A 16,421-nucleotide genomic window follows, 5' to 3' on the forward strand; every position below is an offset into this window, starting at 1 on the left:
CCAGCCCTCGCGGCCAAAAAAAAAACGGACCGGTTCACCGGGAATTCTCCCGGTCCTCCTGATTAGCCAATCCAGGCCGGGTTTGCATGTTCTCCCTGCGTTCGCGTGGGTGTCCTCCGGGTGCTCCGGTTTCCCCCACAGTCCAAAATCGTGCGGTACAGTTGAATTGGGTTAGCTAAATTGTCCATAGTGTATGAGTGTGTCTGGATGTTTCCCAGAGATGGGTTGTGGCTGGAAGGGCGTCCGCTGTGTAAAAACATGCTGGATGAGTCATTACGCTGTGGCGACCCTAGATTATTAAAGGGACTAAGCCGAAAATAAAAGAAATGAATGAATATACCTATCACGAAATGGGGAATAATTACAAAATGCAAAAATCCAAGTGCAGCAATTAATTATAACAAAGACTAAGGTTTCCAAACTTGAACAGAACTAAAGCAGGATGCAAATCTAGTCCATACAAGAGAACAGGCAAAAATCCAAAAACGAGTAAATACAAAAACAGGGTAGGAGTGCTAAAGAAAACAAACAAAAAACAGGAATCCAAAAATTATCAAAATACAAAAACTAGATGACCAGACAAACATACCAAACGTGAGGAGCTAACAAAATCCTAAGGCAACTAAAACAGAGAACAAGAGGGTTTATAAAGACAGGACTAAATTAACAAACATGAAACAGCTGTAGCAACACAATCAGTGATGCAAAGGATTATGGGAAATGAAGTGAAACTACAAAACAAACAAGTGCCCTCAAGTGTCCAAACTAGGGCACTGCAACAGGTGGGACATTACCCCGCTCAAAGGGAGGGGATTCCAGACACTCCCACTTGATCTCTTAACTAGGAGGGAGGTGGAATGGAGGTTGACCAGGGGGAGGGATGGTGGGTCAGACATACATAAACGGAAACAAAGTGAAACCATACAAGCCACTGTGAAGTCCATGAAGAAAATGAGCAAGTAGGCTTAGAGGATTTGAAGCCCAAACTAAGGGCCACCCTAGTGGTACAAGTGGAGGAAAAGTCCCTTTAAGCCAGTCATAAGTCCTCCACGCTTCAACTGCTGGGATTGGTGGCCACATATCTAAAGTATAAGGCCACCCTGACCGAATTGATGAATTAACCTTTGGAACAAAGGTTTGTCTTGGTGGCAAAGGCATTCCCAGCTTAGGAAATGGCTTACCCCTAGATCTGGTCTGTGAAGTGAAAAAGGGCTCACCGGCGCTTGAGGCTGAGGGCTCACCGGCGCTTGAGGCTGAGGGCTCAACGGCGCTTGAGGGCGAGGGCTCACCCGCGCTTGAGGGCTAGGGCTCACCGGTGCTTGAGGGCGAAGGGTCACCGGCGCTTGAGGACAAAGGCTCAAAGAAACTTAAAAATGAAGCCTCAACAATCTTAGAAAAATAAGGTTCAATGAGTCTTGAAAGAGAAAATCAGAAAAAATAGAAAATAGTTCAAAAGCAATGGAGGATGAGGACTCAGAGGTGATTTCTGGAGCAGATACTGAACTGACAGTCATCTCAGGCTGAATCATTAAATGAGCAGAAATACTAAACAAAATCTCCAAACTGCTGATCACATTGGGCAAAGGCTGTAAGGTTGTGACAATCCTGAGCAAAAAGTCTGGAGTAATGGCTATCTTACTGAATGATTCATAACTAGCAGATCTCTTGAGGAGAGCCTCCATGTCATCAGCCATCATTGAAAGAGGTCCTGGAGAAACAGTGAACTCAATCAAATTCTCTGGACTGGTGATCACTGCAGGCTGAGATCCTAAAGGATCCATCGATTTAGGCAGAGACTTGACACAGGCCAGAATATTAGAGAGAGTGTCAAAACATTCTACAGCCTCAATGACACATTCAGGAATGATGGTTGTTTGAGATGGAGATCCGGGGGTGATGCCAATTTTGGAAAACGAATCAAGCTCATAACTATTACACTTAAGGTGCATAACAAAATCCCAAAATTGAACAATCTTTAGATCCTCCATCTCCTTCGTCGATAAAGGATGATCCAGACATTGATTAAAGATGTTACTAAGTTCATAGTCAGACAGTCTCAGTCCCACTGACAAGGTCCAAAATGACTGTGCAAAGGCTCCTACCTCCAAACCCTGTTGGCGTTCAGCCACTAATGCCTGGAGACGAAGCACTCGCTCCTTCTCAGTTGCAGGCAAAATAATCTGAAAACTCATCCTCCCAAAAAACAGCAAAAAATAAATAAATAAAATTCTGCTGCTGGATTTGAATGGCCCTAGGATTATGTCACGAAATGGGGAATAATCACAAAATGCAAAAATCCAAGTGCAGCAATTTATTATAACAAAGACTAAGGTTTCCAAAAGACAAAGGTTTCCAAACTTGAACAGAACTAAAGCAGGATGCAAATCTAGTCCATACAAGAGAACAGGCAAAAATCCAAAAACGAGTAAATACAAAAACAGGGTAGGAGTGCTAAAGAGTGCTAACGAAAACAAACACAAAAAGGGAATCCAAGAATTATCAAAATCCAAAAACTAGATGACCAGACAAACATACCAAACGTGAGGAGCTAACAAAATCCTAAGACAACTAAAACAGAGAACAAGAGGGTTTATAAAGACAGGACTAAATTAACAAACATGAAACAGCTGTAACAACACAATCAGTGATACAAAGGATTATGGGAAATGAAGTTAAACTACAAAACAAACAAGTGCCCTCAAGTGTCCAAACTAGGGCACTGCAACAGGTGTGACAATACCGAGCAGGAGTGAGCTTACAGTAGCTCTGTTTACTGTTAGAATTTCAAAATCTTTCATCAATTGAATAAAATTATATTAATTTAATTTTAAAGTAGAGCCACTACAAAGCCAGACCTTATCACAAAAAAATGTTTACTGTTGTTACAAAATCAGAATTTTAGTTAGTTGTGCAGGGTGATTTTTTTGTGGCATTTGCAAAAAAAAAACATAATACATCTGAGCTATATTTGCAATTTTTATTTTTAAATTGAAGCCACTTAAATCCAAATCAATCACGTCTTAGTGATCAATAAAACTGCCAAAAAAACTGAAATATATGAGGCAGAACTGTTCATTTCAATTATTTACTGTAATTAATATCTTGTACCAAACAGGAATAAATTATAGTACACAACAGAAAAAATCCAATAAAACCAGCTGTTACACATTTAAAACACTGTTGATCTGCGATCTGTAAATGTAGCTTGTGTGGTAATTACTTCGGTACTTCACTAATAAAATAGCTTTGCTAATTAGCGATGCTACCGCCACTCTACTGAGAAATGTAGTTGAGATAGCTAGATGTAGTTGAGACAACATGACTTTGGCCAGAGGAGTCTGTTGGTGCCCTGAAATTCACAAATCGATAACTTTGAGTCATAATATATCATTAGAAATGAAAGTTAACGACAAAAACAATTGTTTTATAAAACAAAGAAAGGCTATCTCGCATACTATTCTGCAGATGCTTCCTCATGCTTTCAATGGCAAAGAGGATTGGACGTGGTGAGCCCATGGCCGTAAATTTAATTTAACAGTAGGGGGGGTGATGACAGATCTTTTGAAGGGTACACAAATAATACAGCCGATTATACTTATAAAGATATGTCCCCACAGTTAAAAATGGTTTTATCGTTCATATTATAGCATCAAGGGTACGTCATTATGGTTATTTTTATACAAGTTTTCTTATGTTCAATGACAAGGCAAATGTTTTTTTCAAAACTATTTATTGCATTGTTTGTTGTGGTGTTTACAGACATCCCAACTTGGGAAAAAAGTCATTTCCAGGGGTTTACAGAGTAGATTTGCGGGAGGTAGCGGGATAGTGGGCTATGGATAGTGGGTGCCTGAAGAGAAACGGGGGGGTGCTGGGGGTTGAGTAAGCGACGTATCTGAGTAGTGGGGCGTGTGCACGCGAGACGTACCTGAAGAGCGATGAGAGTTGCGCGCGCGACATAACGCAACATACGTGACGTACCTGAAGAGCTAGGAGCAGTGGCGGTTCTAGACCAAAGTAACTGGGGGGGCCAAGCAGGAGCCAGTTGTATTTTTAGGGGGCACACTTTAACACACATCACAAACTACTTGAAGAATTATTCAAAGTCATTTTCACGCATCACTCTGCAGTCTTCATAAAGAAGCTAATAAAATAACTTCAACTCAAATTGATCATCCATGTTAATTTATTTGAATTGTAGTGGGATAACATTTGTAACATTAAAGTACATCAAGGCACATTTTTGCACACAAACTCTTTAACAAACCAAGGAACTTTTCACATTATTTCCTATGAAACAAAAATAATTATTCTGGAGTCATAATATTTATGACTCTTTTATACCTTGAATTAACCCAGCTTTTAATTAGAAAAAAAATAAATAAATACAATATATTATATATTCTTATTATGCAATGCTCAACATTTATGAGTACACCCCTCACAAATTTCTCTTTTAAAATAATATTTTTAATAGGAATCTATATAATATTGTATTTGTGCATATACATCAGATTAGTCAGTACTAAAACAACGGTCCAAAAATCAGCACACCCAAATTTAGTAATTATAGAAAAATATTAAATACAAATTAATAAAAAAAGGAAGAAGTAAAAAAAAAACAAATGTAGTTAAAATTTTGTAAATTGTAATTTTCTTTGCAATTTTTTTTTGCTTAAATTGAATTGTAGTATCTTTCAATTTCTAAACTTGTTTGCTGACTAAAATATTATTTTAATAAATATATCTGTTTAATAAATCTGTTTTGTTTAAATACACCAAAATACAATGACTATATTTACTGAGAAATAGAGGAAAATATTTATTTTCAAAATGGGCTGTACTCTATTATGCTGAGCACTGTATATTATATATTAAGGAGGCTAATACTGACCTTAATTTTTTGTGATTGTGATTACAGAACAAACCAGTAATAGAATAACTTGACTAAATATCCTAACTTGTCTAGTTAATAATGTTTTACTAGTTAAATCTTTAAATTACACTTTAAACTGAATACTTGTATCTTGCAAAATAACTAGTAAAATATTATGCACTGTCACCATGGGAAAGACAAAAAGTAGCTATTAGAAATTAGTAAGTAAAAGTTTTGCATTTAAAATAGTGTTGAAAGAAATCTCTCCATAAAGAAACAGTTGGAAATAATAATTCGAATTTCACAGAAGGGTTCAGTTTGACTTAAACTGTGTAACAGACCATTTACACATGTCAACTTAAGCAGTCATCTTATAATCTGTGATACCATGCACTTACAGAAGCAGTATTCTGTGATTTTTGTGATTCCTTGCAAAAATGTCAACAAACTCTTCGAGATTTAATTGTTTAGCACGTTTTGATTCAATACTCAGAATGCCCAAGTCACTCGCTCTGTCGTCTGCCATAGTGGATCTGAGATGTGTCTTCAGCAGTTTTAGTGTTGAGAAGCTCCTTTCACAAGAAGCTGTGCTGATTGGAATTGCAACACTAATTTTGCAAAGTTTGAATAGCTCAAAAAAAAAAAACTCTTTATAAGGTTCCATAAATGATGCCAATTCCACAATACTTGTTTGTCTTTGCATACCTTGTTCGATTTTCCTGTTTAACATTCTTTTAAATTGATGTATTTCATGCCCCAGATCCTCAATATTTGAGCTGTACATTCTACCTAAAGAAAACAGGACATCTTCTTTGAGAAAGGCATCACTTTTTGGATTTAGTTCTTGAATGCCATTCATGATGTCACAGTTATGGTTAGAGAACGGTATGTTTAGCTCAGAGAGCATTTGGTCAATCACAGAGTAAAAAAATGATGACCGAAAACCCCCTTTCGTTACATCTGCCATTCTCTTACCTGTTGTAGAGAGAACACAATAGTCAGTAAATTGTGAACTTGGTTGTGTCTGCCCTTTTTCATTTAAGTGTACTGAAATATAACACTCTTCAGCCACATTAATCACATTACTCCAAAGTCCATCAAAAAATGACTAATTACTGTAGTCAAGCAAGGACTGAGTCAAGGCTTGTACTAAATCATCAAGCCTTTGCCAGATCAAGTGATGATGACTGCAACAGATTTGAGAGCAGTCTTGCTTCTCCAAAGATTTTACATAGTGTACCAAGATACACAATGAACTTCAAGTCTAACTGTGCAAGCAGACTATGTGCTTCAACAAATCTGTCACCATTGTTTTCCTCAGCTACTTCCTGCAAAACTCTCTTAATGGCAGGCAACCTATCCAAAGTATTACGCAGTGAAATATAGCAACATGCACCACCGAATATCACTTAATCTCTGAAGTTCTCTAGGAGCACCCTCAAACATTTCACTCTGCACAGCAAGCCATTTTTTATGCTCATATGACCCGGACATGAAGACATAAAGCCTTTCCTGCAGTGAGAAAAATCTGTCCGCCTCAGGGATTGCTTTGACAGTGCCTGTACACCTGCATGCCTGCCGCTCATAACAGATGCACCATCAAAAGCTTGGCCGATTAAATTTTCTTTGTATTCTAGACCATGGCTTTCAAGCGTGTGGATTATCTTTTCAGTGAGCCCTGCTGCATCTGCACGATCAGCTGATTCAAAATTAATGAAACTTTCATGGACAGTTCCGCTATAATAGTACCTCAATACCAAGGATATCTGCTTCTTTTTTTTATGTCTTGTGTTTGATCGGCCAAAATACTGAAAATTTCAGTCTGTTTTACTTCTTCTATTATTTTTGATCTGACCATGTCTGCTAAACAACTAAGAACCTCATTCTGAATGGCTTTGCTGGTGTATTTCGCATTCTGGATGGAATTCAACCTCTTTTTTTTTTTACAGTTTTGTCATGTTTTGCAATGGTTTCCAAGATTGCAATGAAGTTGCCCCTGTTGTATGACTCTGCTGACTCATCATGTCCTCTCTGAGCAATGTTTTGTGTGGCTGTAAGTAATAGTACTTCAGCTACAGTTTTCATGTAGTCCCTGTTTTCTTTAATTTGCTTTTCATGTTCTTTGTTTAAAACATTTAGCAAAGATTTTTTGGTTTTCACAGCTGCCTCATAGTCTTTCCATGCAACCATGGCTTGCTTGTGGCGATCTGATTTTGCATGAATTGCAAATCCCCCTTCTTTGTTAGTAGCTTATTTCCAGTTTTTAAAACCAGATAAGCTATCAAAAACTGACACTGGGCTATTGAGAGGGCTGAAATGCCGACAGGCATAACAATATGCAGTGTCTATTATTGTAGAGTACTCAAGCCATGGGTGAATCCTGTACCACTCTGCGTTGAAGCTCCTCTTCCTGTCCCCCATCTATCTATCTATCTATCTATCTATCTATCTATCTATCTATCTATCTATCTATCTATCTATCTATCTATCTATCTACATACAGTTGCAATTAGAATTATTAGACCTCCTGAATTATTAGCCCCCATGTTTATTTTTTCCTCAATTTCTGTTAAAGGAGAGATTTTTTTTAACACATTTCTAAACATAATAGTTTTAATAACTCATTTTTAATAACCGATTTATTTTAACTTTGTCATGATGACAGGAAATAATATTTTACTAGATATATTTCAAGGCACTTCTTTACAGCTTAAAGTGACATGTAAAGGCTTAACTAGGTTAACTAGGCACGTTAGGGTAATTAGACAAGTTATTGTATAATGATGGTTTGTTCTGTAGACTATTGAAAAACAATAGAGCTTAAAGGGGCTAATAATTTTGACCATTAAAAGTTTTTTTTTAACTGCCTTTATTATAGCAGAAATAAAACAAATATGACTTTCTCCAGAAGAACAAATATTATCCGACATACTGTGCTAATGTCCTTGCTCTGTTAAACACAATTTGCCAAATATTTTAAAAAGAAAAAAATGTTCAAAGAGGGGCAAATATTTCTGACTTTAACTGTACATACATGTAAATATAAAATTTACAACCCATTTTTTATTTTCTGGAACAAAAAGTAGATAAAGTTTAAATAAAACTAACTGTCTGGATTAAAGAAGGGGCAACAACAACAACAAAATCTTATTAAAACAGATTCTTCCCTCTAAAATATGAATGACCACAAAGGGTAATAAATAAATCTCAAACCAATGACATTGACCTAACATTGGATTTGTTACAGAGGTAAAGTTTGTTTTATATTCAGACATTCTCATTAATAATATGTCAGTAAAGTATTGTTTGCAAATTCTAAATAGGGAAATCATATTAGCAGCAAATGACTATCAAAGTACAACATTGCTCATAGTAATTTAGATGGTGTTAATGTTGTTTACAAGTTATACTTGCATGCTAATTCCGATCAAATATTTAAAGTAACAATATAGAGACTGCTAAATGAACGAATATAAAACCAAATTTACCTTTATTCATTTTTTTGAGCAACTAATTGATATCTGATCTTGATTACTTTATTAAAGACTTACCAGATATTGTCTTTAAAGACTCTTGTCTGCTTCATGTCACGACTGGAAAATGGGGAAAAATAATGAAGACAAAATAAAACAAACGTTAGTTGAGTATTACTTTTACATGAGCGAGACTGAAAACTAAAATTTATTAGTGCGTTAAATCTGCAAATTCCACATAGTGCAAATTCCAGTTTGCAATTCATAATGTAATATTAAAACATATTAAAATTTCTGCACAGTCGAGAACTTCCGTTAAAAGATTTAAAATCGCTATTGAAAACATAAGTCTAAAATAGTATACAGTGAACATAACATAATAACAGAACGTAAACTTAACTACAGTTGAATTTGTATTGCCTGTATGAATTTAGGGCAAAACTTCTGACGAAGATTGGGAAATTGATGGTTGTAGCTCAATTTTCTTCTGCAGTCTGGTCTAACGTTACCGCCGCCTCAGGCGCTCTCACTTCTTCGTTGTGTTTTAAGTGTGGGACAAAAACACTCATTACTGCCACCACAGGACAACTTGTGCATTGCAGCAAAAGTTGTTGGTGCAATCTGCCGCCAAATTTAGGGGGGCCAAAGGGGGGGGTGTCAATCCTGTTGACACAGGGGCACCGGCCCCCCCCCTAGAACCGCCACTGGCTAGGAGGGATGCGGTGGAGAGAGGGGTGTGCAACGTATTTAAGTACTGGGCGGGAGACGCAAGATTTCCAGGTGATTATCATTCATTTGCGGGCATCCGGGAGTGTCTTTGCATTTGAGGGATACTCCTGCAACTTCCGGGAGACTTGGAATGTCTTTGTTTACAGTCAACGGACTGACTCCTGAAGCAGAATAAATGCAGTAAAAGACATTTCCATACTCATAATAACTAACTTGTTTACATTACACTTGTTAAATTGTCAGATCATATTGTAAATTGGTGAGCCTGTGAGGTTCATCGGCTAAATAGCCAAAACTCCGAAAACATTTAAAAAAACATTTCACCCTAAAAGAATTGTTATTATCCCTTCAATTAGCACAACATCCTTGCCTGACACTGTACATCTGATTGACCCTGCTCTGCCTGATCCTCAATAATTTCTTTCTCCTTTGCCTGTGATTGATAATGTGACATTAGTATTTTCATAAGCACTCATTCTTAAAGCCAAATTGCCTTAATATGTGAACCTTTGTACTTGGCATTTAGGTGCACTGAAAAATGATCTTATGTCCATTTTCCTTTTCTCTGTCATTTTATCATTGAGGTAAAGTTGGTTTTATATTCGCACATTCAGTCTTTCTCATTAATAATATAATCTCAGAAGAGTATTAATTGGAATTTCTAAATAGCAAAATCATATTAGCAGCCAACAACCATCAAACTACAGCATTGTTCATAGTCAAATAATAGTGCTAATATTATATTGGTTTACCTAAAGGTTCTATAAAGACGTTGCAACTAATACAAAATGCAGCAGCCAGAGTTTTAATGAAACTGAAGACACGAGAACATATCACACCAGCATTAATAGAATTACACTGGCTACCAGTGGACCAAAGAATTTTAGGATTTTAAGATTCTTTTATTAGGCGCTACACAACATGACACCTTCTTACTTTTTAGACTGCTTATCACAATTAAATCCAAACCGTTTGCTACGCTCTTCTAGCGCTTGACTTTTAGAATTTCACTCTGAAAATCTAATGCGATCTGGAGGCACTTCTTTTAGTCACTATGCTATAAAAATTTGAAATTGTCTCCCAAATTAAGTGAAAGAATCCCCCAGCATTGATGTTTTTAAAAAGCTTAAGAAGCACCGTGTTAAAATTGCGTATAAATATAAAAGTTTGTAAAGTTTATGCATTATATATATATATATATATATATGTATATATATATATAGTGTGGGTTTATGTATATATGTAAGTACGGTGTGTGCATGTATGGAAAAAATACATTGTGTGTGATTGTGTAGATCAGTGGTTCGCAAACTTTTTGCTGTGTGCACCCCTTTCTAATATTTGACACCTGTTAAGCACCCTTCCTCCGATTAAACTATACATTTTAACTACAATAACTAAATACACATATTTTCTGCATACATGATTAAAATAAAAATAATAAAATATGTAAATTTATATATATATATATATATATATATATATATATATATATATATATATATATATATATATATATTTCAACTACCGGTCAAAAGTTTGGGGTCCATTTTATTTATTTATTTTTTTCATATTTTTTAAAGAAAATTGCTTAGTTCATCAAGGCGACACAAAAAAAAGTTGAATTGTTAAATATTTATTACAATTGTAAATAACTGCTTTCTTATTGTATGTTGTTTCAAATAAAATTATTACTTCAGCCATTATAGCTTATTACTATTACCATGAAGAAGAAGAATAACAACAATAATGAATTTATAGTGATTTCTGAAGGATCATGTGACACTAAAGAGTGGAGTAATGAAGCTGAAAATTCATCTTTAAAATCACTGGAATAAATGATTAAATTAAAAGATAAACTACTTTTAAATAGTTATTTTATAGTGCAAGAACATTTTACAATTTGTACTGTATTTATGGTTAAATACTTGCAGCCTTGGTGAGCAGGAGAAGCAATCATACTGACCCCAAACTTTTGATCAGTTGAGTATATAATGCTTTATAAGCGAAAATGTATTCTTTAATTTTGACACCTACAGAAATTGTCCCCAAATAAAAATCAGAGAGGTCAGACTTTCTCAGAGCCTCAGTTGTCAAGTTTTGAAAATATATATTAAATTAATCAATCTACTAAAGAAACATTGGCTAGAATTTTGCATTATAGACTTAAATTATAGAGAGAAATAACAGATGAACTGCGACTGCATCAGATCATGAAGCTGATCAATGTTGATCTTTCTGTTGAGCTGTGAGTGCAGAAATGAACACAACAGGCCTAATGCAACATATAATAAGAATGAAATATTGAAAAATTATCAGATAATACTCTGTGATATAGCCTTGGTCGTAAGTTTGTTGGATTGTTTTGTTTTCTCACAACAAGCGATCTACTAAATTGAGCAGAGACCACCTTATTCAAGAGAAATTTCGACAGATTGATTTGGCGCGGATCCGAAGGCATTTGCCCGATTCACATAAGCCTAACAAACCATGCTAACGGGAGAAACGAGACAGATTCCAAAACATACGTCTATGCGTGGAAGCACCCTTAGATTGTATTTGCACGCAATTGACAGTCGCAGCCAATGTAAACTTTCGTGACTAGGCAGCATCTGTACACCATTCTGTACCCTGGCCAGAGCATCTCACCTTATTGTCGAGCCCAGCCATTTATTCAAGACTGCTGCACATCTCCATAGAAGAGGCCGATGTAGATGGTTCATTCCTACTGTCACTTGACTTCTTTAAAGTGCCAGTTTTTAACCAGGTGTCCATATTAATGACTAGTAAGCGGAAAAAAATGTAGAATGTACCATCACTTAGCGACTAATGTGAAAGGGCGGGGCTATTTTGAGACAGAGGTGAAACAGCGAGATGAGAATGCATAGGTTGTAAATTACAATTTGTAATGTGATTTCTTTTTTCTCTCTCTCTCAGTGAATATCTTTTCTCCCAGAAATATGACATATGAAATATGTGATGTTTATCAAAATGAATGCATAAAATTAATAAAATATAACATTTTCCGCCATTACAAACTTTTTCTTGCGCACCCTGGTTTGGGAACCGCTGGTGTAAATGTATGTATATATATATTGTTATCTAAGTATATATTATTATCTAAGTATATATATTTTGCTTAATTTGTCTATACATTTTTTTACATAAATTTTATTTATACTGTAGCACATTTTATACACGATGCTAATTCAAAGTGCTTTACATAAAGAATGTAAAACTATCATAAAAATAATCACAGTAAAAACAAGGACATTTTTTATTTTAAATGAATGTAGTCACTTAAGAACAGAAAAGAAATCAATCACAAAAAATACAGTAGGGCTAGTTTGGATGTAGCACAGTGGTCATTTAGCAAATACACAGCTAAGCAATATGCTAATTGTGGCCGTTAATGTTAAGATAACATGCCAAGTTGTCACAAATGAAACAATGCATAGAAAATGGCTTTGGCGTGTAAGTTGCAGTGCACTTTGCAACAAGCTAGCATAAATTTACCTGAGTCATTTTAACTGCTAAAACAGCAGATTCGTGGACAGTTACATCAGTAATCAGCATTTTTGCCGCAACTAATTTATAAATGATTCTGCATTAACTACACTAAAGAGAAACACTTTATTTAAGGTAATTAATATACCATACCTACTGAAGTTAAACATTAAGCTGCAGCCGCATACCTAACTTGTGTGTCTGTCTGTCTGTGTGTGTGACAGCTTGAGTAGGTGAGATGAGCTGGGTGACGGATACCTATCGACTGGAGTCCTCAGAACGCTAGCGTCGCATCTGTCATCAGTTGTGCCTGTACTGTGGAGAATCGACTTGCTTCATCTCATCCTGCCCCATCTGTTTGCCTCACCTAATGGTGAGTAAGGTATTACTCACATCATCAGTATCTCATATACCTCACATGCAAGCTGAACTGGTTGTAAACTCTCCCCATTCATTTGTTGGTGCATTTGAAAGCCGCTGGTAATTTCATCTCATCCAAATTTATCTCTAAACATCATATTCCTTCCATCCGGATTGAGATTCAATACCAAGTAACCACCATAAAAAGTTAGGCGATGTCAAAATCCACCCAATGCATAAGAAGGGTAACTCTCATCTCCCCACTAAATCATCACAAACAACACAGTCTGTTCATCCTACCTCGAGCCAACATAAATGTTATCAAGGGTTGACTGTGGCTAAAACAACATCAGCCACACATCAACTGGGACACAGGCAAAATTCTAGGATGGAGCACCACCTGTGTCAACCACGGTCACACCACTCCCTCTACTGGTCACCCTGGGAACCATTACTCATTCTCCCATCTCACTATTCCCTTCATCTATCAATCCTTTAGGGATGTATTCAGCAAGGAATGAGCCACTCAGTTACCCGCTTATCGGTCCTGGGATTGTAGCATCGACCTGCTAAATGCCAAGCTACCACATGGAAGAACATATCCTCTTTCCCATCCTGAGCACGAGGCTATGAACATCTACATCAAAGAGGCTCTCCACCAGGGGTTCATCAGACCATCCACATCTCACGCAGCATCCAGCTTTTTCTTCGTCTTCAAGAAGGATGGAGGATTACAGCCCTGCATTGACTATAGAGTGCTGAACTCGGCTACAATCAAAATCGTTTACCCTCTACCACTAGTCCTTGCAGCATTGGAGGAATTAAGAGAGGCATGTTTTTTCAGTAAGCTTGATCTTCGTAGTGCCTACAACTTAATTCTGATCCACAAGGGGGATTGGCGGGCATTCTTCCATCTTCCATCTTCTGGGTACCACCATCAGCCTGTCGCCTGGTTACCACCTGCAGACGAATGGACAGACCGACATAAAATCCAAGAGATTTCCTGGTACTTTAGATGAACAGAAGTCTGCTTTTGTGATCCCTGCTGGCCACTAAGAGTACTTAGTCATGGCCAAGCAAATAGTCATTCCATCTTTCTAAATTTCATGAATGAAAAAGACTCAGATTCGGAGACTTACTCCACCATTTCACTAGTTTATATTGACAACATACTCCTCTATTCCAGAAACATCGAAGAAGATCTTCCTGTTAAGTTAACGTGATATATATATAAGTTAACGTCCAACAAATCATCCAATGTCTCCTCCTTGCTCCACTGACGTCCCTTCTTTAAAGCGGACGACGTGTCCTTAATTGGACCCCTGAAGCATCACAGGCCTTTGAAAAGCTGAAGGAAATGTTCACTACTGCACCATCCTTTATCATCGAGAACCCTCTTTACCCTTCATCGTAGAAGTAGATGCTGCTGACACTGGAGTAGGTGCCGTCCTTTCCCAATGGTCTATTGAATCCAAAACCCTCCATCCGTGTACGTACTACTCCAAAAAAATGACACCAGCAGAGCAGAATTACGGTATCGGGGACCAAGAATTGTTGGCCATCAAGTTAGCCCTCGAGGAATGGCGCCATTGGCTAGAAGTAGCCCAACATCCTTTCGCACATCAACTGCCATACTTCAGTGTTCATCGCACCCATTCTGTGGCAAGTGGATAAAGATATTTGTACAGCCACAAATGAGGAACTATCTCCTCTTGACCTTCCTCCTGGTCTCCTCTATGTACCAGACAAATACCACATACCGCTCCTGAATAGTACGCACACCTCCTTTGACTCAGAACACCCCATGATGTCAACCAGTACGTTAAGGGTTGCTCGGTCTGTGCCATCACTACCACTCCAAGCCACCTGCAGGAAGATAAACCGCAGCCATTACCTATTCCCTGCCAACCCTGGACTTATCTGGGAATTAACTTTGCCACCGATCTACCTCCATCACAAGGGTATACCACAATTCTTGTTATAGTAGATCGATTTTTAAAGTCATGTTAACTATTCCTTCTGAAAAGTCTTCCAACTGCCCTAGAGACAGCAGAAGCCCTCTTCCAACAAGTGTTTTCAAAACTACAGGCTTCCCGAAGAATGTGAATATGCAGGGTCTGGCGGGCACTCTTCCATCTTCTGGGTACTACCATCAGCCTGTCGTCTGGTTACCACCTGCAGACGAATGGACAGACCGACGTGAAATCCAAGAGATTTCCCAGTACTTTAGGTCATACTGCAGCAACCACCAGAACACCTGGAGCCAATATCTACCATGGGCTAAGTATGCACAAAATTCTCTTCGCTAAACCTACACTGGTCTAACCCCCTTTCAATCTGTCCTAGGGTACCAGCCATACTTGTTTCCCTGGACAGGAGAAACATCTAAATTGCCCGCGGAAGATCACTTGTTCCGAGAGAGCAAGCGGGTATGGGACTCAGCTCATGTCTATCTCCAGTGGGCAATGCAGAGGAATACGGCTCATGCCAATCATGCCACACCTACCAAATCCCATTTACCAGCCAGGGGACAAGTTATGGTTATCCACAAATGACATTCCCCTGCTCTGCAGAAAGCTGAGTCCCCACTACCTAAGACCATTTACTGTGCACTCCCAGATAAATCCTGTCACTTACCATCTCAACCTGCCACCACACTACAGAATATCACCATCTTTTTATGTGTACTCCTCAAACCCTTAACTGTCAACTCCCGGCGGCGGAACCGCCAGATCCAATAACTAATAGATTAGGAGGGCTTTGGTCCTGAGGAGAAATCATGGACACCCTGTGATAACCTCTTAGATCCCACTAATCCCGTCATGCCGATTGCCCAGCTCCCCGAGGACATGGCTGTTGCCGGTTGAGGGTGCCGAGAGTCACTCATGGAGGATTATATGGAGGATAAATTCAAGTGCAAAAAATATATATATATAGAGTGGCTATAAAAGTCCAAAAAAATTACAAAAATATTTATATACCAAAGTTCAAAGTATCAGTTCAACAAATCAAATATAAAGACAAATATATATATATATATATATATATATATATATATATATATATATATATATATATATATATATATATATATAACACAAAAACATATCAAAGAAAAAAGGTAAAACGTAACCACTGTATACAAGTATCCTCTAAATGAAAAAATTACTCACGGCTCTGCCACAGCATGCTCGCTCGCCAGGTAAACTGAGCCCGAGCTGGAGTCTGGCATCCCTCTTTATACGCCAGATATCGCCCATCGATTGCCGCAAGCCATTCAGGTATACCACCATTGCCCAATCTGTACCCCATGTAGTTGGTTTCCCTCTGTCCCCACTCGCACTTCGTCACATTAAAGGACAGACCAGCTCCTTGAATTTTCTCCAGGGCCTTTTTTACGTGCTGCAGATGGTCCACCCACTTTGACTGAATATCACCACGTTGTCTAGGTAAGCATACGCAAAGTTTTCACAGCC

At 37.7% G+C, this 16,421-nt stretch overlaps 1 protein-coding gene, 1 long non-coding RNA gene and 1 pseudogene across 2 annotated transcripts in view; 1 reads left to right on the forward strand and 2 right to left on the reverse strand.

Annotated features, from left to right (window-relative positions):
* The window catches only part of LOC147846852 (uncharacterized), a 61,920-nt gene extending 45,965 nt beyond the window's left edge, over positions 1-15,955 (forward strand). The window contains exon 3 of the long non-coding RNA XR_015476621.1: positions 12,810-15,955. This is a non-coding gene — a long non-coding RNA (uncharacterized LOC147846852). The remainder of the gene's footprint in view (positions 1-12,809) is intronic.
* The window catches only part of LOC147846851 (uncharacterized), a 707,546-nt gene that overhangs the window by 341,190 nt on the left and 349,935 nt on the right, over positions 1-16,421 (reverse strand). The window lies entirely within an intron of this gene.
* On the reverse strand, positions 5,271-6,480 carry LOC147837394 (zinc finger MYM-type protein 1-like; annotated as a pseudogene).

This window comes from Danio rerio, chromosome 1, assembly GCF_052040795.2.
Source record: "Danio rerio strain M-AB ecotype USA chromosome 1, GRCz13ab, whole genome shotgun sequence".
Taxonomy (NCBI): Eukaryota; Metazoa; Chordata; class Actinopteri; order Cypriniformes; family Danionidae; genus Danio; species Danio rerio.